This window comes from Bison bison, unplaced genomic scaffold (assembly GCF_000754665.1).
Source record: "Bison bison bison isolate TAMUID 2011002044 unplaced genomic scaffold, Bison_UMD1.0 scf7180017864268, whole genome shotgun sequence".
Classification (NCBI taxonomy): Eukaryota; Metazoa; Chordata; class Mammalia; order Artiodactyla; family Bovidae; genus Bison; species Bison bison.
This window is the reverse complement of record NW_011494840.1, coordinates 866,871-871,708: the sequence shown is the minus strand read 5'-3', so window position 1 is coordinate 871,708 and position 4,838 is coordinate 866,871. Positions and strand designations below refer to the sequence as shown.

At 39.9% G+C, this 4,838-nt stretch overlaps 1 protein-coding gene across 1 annotated transcript in view; it reads left to right on the top strand.

Annotated features, from left to right (window-relative positions):
- COL19A1 (collagen, type XIX, alpha 1) overlaps positions 1 to 4,838 on the top strand; it is a 445,162-nt gene that overhangs the window by 357,972 nt on the left and 82,352 nt on the right. The window lies entirely within an intron of this gene.

The window sequence follows — 4,838 nt, the reverse complement described above, 5'->3', positions numbered from 1 at the left end:
GCCTCCCCTCGAAGCCCTGAGTAGCTGACCACAGGAAGGGAACACTTCCACAGTGAAGGGAAATAGCTGTCACATAACTGTCACGGGTAAATGAAATTAGGACACATGTTTCAGTGTATAGTTAGATGTTTCTTGGATCCGCATCGGTGGCAAAAACAATCTGAAAGGCCCTGTGACAGGATGCCCGAGGCTTGCCATTTTTCTGTCCTCCTAAGTGTCCACACATAAGCTGTCATGGGAGCATTTTTGGATGGGTTTTTATCATGTACAGTCACAGTTTAACCAAATAATTATTTCAAAACAGCTTTAAAATTAAAACGCTGGTGAATTTCCATTGCCTTCTCATTGTCATCATTCATGAGTTTAATTAATTAGCTGTGAAGATGACAAATACACTTGCCTTCTCAAAAAGATGTCTCACTCCTGTTTGATCCTGCAATTGTGATGACCTTAGACTCAGTGAGAAATTGCCATTGTCAAGGAAAAAAAAATTAGGAAACTATATTCAATATTTTGTAATAACCTATAGGGAAAAGAATCTGAAAAAAAATATATATGTATGTAAAACTGAATAACTTTGCTGTATACCTTAAACTCACATGACATTGTAAATCAGCTATACTTCAATTTTAAAAAGAAAAAAAGACGAAAGAAACAATGCACATCAAATCCACAGACAGAGATGAGTAGGACTGAAAATACTCTGCAGGAACATGGCCTGTGAGTGCTCCCTTCTGTCATTCACCCAGTAAAAATTCTCATGATTGAGGGCAGGGTATTTCAACATGAATCCAAGAAAATATGACTTCCGTGCCTTATAAATCCGTGCAGCCCATCTATTCACAAGATCAAACCTCCGTCACCAGAAAGAAAAGAAAAAAAAAAAACTGCTAAGAGATAGTCTCCGCAAAATGGGGAGCTTCTTATAGATTGACCGTTGCAAATGAAATTTCCTGCAAAAAATAAAAATAAAAACCTTGACATTCTTAAAAAGACATCCCTAAAAATTGATTATACAGCAGTAATGTCATTTATGTGTCTTGGATTGCACTGCTAGTACATTAACATTATTTCCTGTAACCAAATAGCTTATGGAATTCCTACACCACCATAACGAACACATTATATTTTAAGCAATTACTGCAGGACACATGCAGACTAAGGGAAAAAAAAAAAAGAGCTTGTCACTTGGGACAGCTGAGCAAAGAGAGCTGTGGCACTTTTAAAGTATTTAAATTATGATTCATTCCTTGAAACAAAGCAGCTGGCTCTCGTATTGCTCTGTTCATTAGGAAACACATGTTACTTAGGAATTCTGAAGACCTCAATGTTGAGAAATTTGATTCTGTAAAACAGGTGTATTTCTAACTCTAAGGACACTTTCTATGGCTCAAAATCTTTTCTAATTGCTTTAGAATCTTAAGTGGAATTAGAAAAAGCCAGGGGCATGACTGTTCCCTCTTCCCACCCAAAGAAATAACCCAGAGGAGTCTACAGAGAACTGGATACAGTACCTGATATAAATGCCCGTGTGAAGTGATTTGTAGGAATTTTAATTAACAGGAGAAAGGCTCTCTCAGTAAAAAATGCATAGGATGAATTCTAAAATGTAAGCACCACCCTTGCTGGAGGAGCAGAATCACCTCTAACTGTGCACACTCAGTACCTGGGCTGAGTCTATACTTCATTCTTGGTGATGCTGTTCAGAGGTCACTATAGTGAGAATTTAAGGCCCCTTCAACCTTCTCCCTCGGACCTTTGCTCACACCCCTGGTGGACTCCGGTGATTCGGCTGCACACTGGAGTCCCCTGAGGGCTTTTGGAAATTACCAGTCTCGGGCCCCATCTCCAGGACTCTGATGTGGGGCAGAACTCATGTCTCTGGTTGATCTGGAGTGGGGTCCATGTTGCTTTATTTTAAAAGAGTTTCAGATGATTCCACCTGGCAGCCAGCGTTGAGAACCATTGAATGATGGAAGGAACCTGGGCTCTGGGGTCAAAACCTGACTGTGCCATTAACAGCTCAGAAAAGACACTCCAACCCTCTGGTCATCAATTTACGCATTTGTGAAATGGGCAAAATTATATCTACACAGAGTTGATGGCAGGATTAAAATCAAATGAGATGAGATGACCTTACCCAAAGCACAATGCATGACATATATTAAGCCCTCACCAACACTTTGCTCCTCACTTCATGCATTCTAAACTTTCTTTCTTCTCGTGGAGTATCATGTATGTCCTTTTGGTATTCATAGTTATCATACTTAACATCCAGTCTTGATCATCTTTGCTTCTCCCACCATAATTTTGGTGGAGAAGAGATTCAATTTATGTTGTAGAATGTAAGATTGAGCCAGAAGTACAATTTCAACATATACATGACTTTTGCTGTATCATACTCCACTTCTCAATGCACCAGCTGGCAGAATAGAATCACAAAGCCAGCCTACCATTTGGAACCCAAAGTGGTAAAGAACCCGCCTGCCAATGCAGGAGACGTAAAAGACGGGGGGTCCATCCCTGGGTCAGGGAGATCGTCTGGACGAGGGCATGGCAAACCACGCCAGTATTCTTCCCTGGAGAATCCTGTGGACAGAGGGTCCTGGAAGGCTACAGTCCATAGTGTTACACAGAGTCAGACACAACTGAAGCGACTTAGCATGCACACACATTTCTAGTAAAACACCAGAGTCAATACAAACAGCAATAGAATTGACACACAAATCACTCCGAGGTTAGCAGCCTCGTTCTGATTCAAGATACAGGAAGAAAGAACAATGAATACTATCAGCTTTAATAGTAAATAGTGACAGAGACCCAGGCATCATGCAAGCCACCTGCCAGGACTGAAATGATGACCCCTGCTCTGTAGCTTCCTGAGAAAGACAGGCTGCAGTGATGGGATGGTGATGTATCTGCAAGTCGGTCGGGGATAGCTGCTTCTTTATAGAGACAGAAGAATCGGGAGGTGGAATATCTAAGGACCCCTGAGAAATTAGCAGTGTCTTTCAGAGCAGTTGTCAGAGGAAAAAGATGGAGGCTCAACACCACCAGACCTTTCAAATAACATCCAGAGTGTCAAATTAAATGACTGCCTTTCCCGAAGCTAAGTAAATCCATCACTGATCTTTCAACTCATAATTACAGTGATAAATTACTAAACATCCATTTTAAATATGAAGAACAACTCCATATGTGAATAAGATTCAGGAGGGAAATGCTTTTGTTTGTAGACTTTTGTATAAGGATCTGGTCTCTAAGACTTCCTCCAAGCCCAGACACACTTCCATACCAGAGAGAGGTGGACCAAAGCCTCTGCCCGGTCCTTCCTCTGTATTTCAGTGGAGACTTGTATATGTTGGTTTAAATACTTAGCAGCTGTGAATATGGTTACTCTTCCTTCAGGCATATTCCTCTCCCCTTACCGTTTGATATCAAGCACATGTGACTCTAATAGTAACTCCTAGACCCTTTCTTGATTTCTACCTTTACTTTATGCAGCTGGCTTGAATTACTGGGCATATTTTTTCCCCAGTGCACTGAGGCTTTTAACATCTATCAGATGCGTGATAGGAAGGCCACACTCTATACAGTCTAACACTTGTACAAGGCCAATTGTTTAGTCTGTCAAACCAACAGCAATCAGTCCCTTAATGTCTCCACCAATTTCTTCCTCTTTTCATTATGGATAGAACTTACTATCTGTAGGAAAATGTATTCTCCTACAATATGATAAGTGTAAAACTGATGTTACATTGTATGTTTAGATGGTACACTATAAGGGAAAATACTTGTATTAATAAATGAAGATTAAATTTACAAAATATATCCCACAAATCTAGAAGCCTCCTTAAAAAAAAAAAAAAACACATGACATTGTCTATCCATTATGAATGACTGACTCCCTCTTCCTCTAAGCTAAATCACAAGATACTGATTAGGATAGAAATATAAAAGTAAACCAGCGTCTTTAGGGCTATTTGAGGCTTCAAAAGCAACAGATAAACATATCCACACCAGGGGACATGTGTAGAGATGTTCATTGCAACCCTGTTTATAAGACAATAAAATGCACATTTGTGCTCAGTCTCTCAGTTGTGCCCGACTCTTTTGCAACCCCGTGAACTGTAGCCCACCAGGCTCCTCTGTCAATGGGATTTTCCAGGCAAAAACAATGGAGTGGGTTGCCATTCTCCAGGGGATCTTCCCAACCCAGGAACCAAACCCATGCCTCTTGCATCTCCTGCATTGGCAGGCGTATTCTTTACCACTAAGCCCCATGGGAAGCCCCAAATACCCATGAGTGGGGCTTAGATGATCCCCGGTCCATTAACACACTATAATACTATCCAAAGGTTCACTGAATAAACTAGATCTCTATGTATCAATAGAGGATGGATATTAAAAACAACATTGAGTTGGGGGAAAAGTCACAGAATGTCATATACAAGATTAACCAGTGGCTTTTATAAAATTTGTTTTAAATATCCAAAATAGCATACTATTTATGGTTCCACATATGCAGTAAAAGTACAAAAATACAGACTGAAAATGTAAGTACTAAATTCATAACAGTGACTCTCTCTGGCACAGAAATAGAGAGGGAATATGAAATTTCCTCTTTGATATAAGGTTTTTTTTCTTCCATCTTGGGTGCCTTGTCCATGGAGGTTTGACATATTCAACCATATCTTTTTTGTATTTTTTCCTGAAATAAAAAAGACACAAGGGGCAGAAAAGCTATATGCTTGGAAATGCAATGATGAACATTGTTTTGCAAAAATGCTCTTAGGGTTGGAAAACAACCCAGCATTATATAAGTTCTGGTTTGTGTT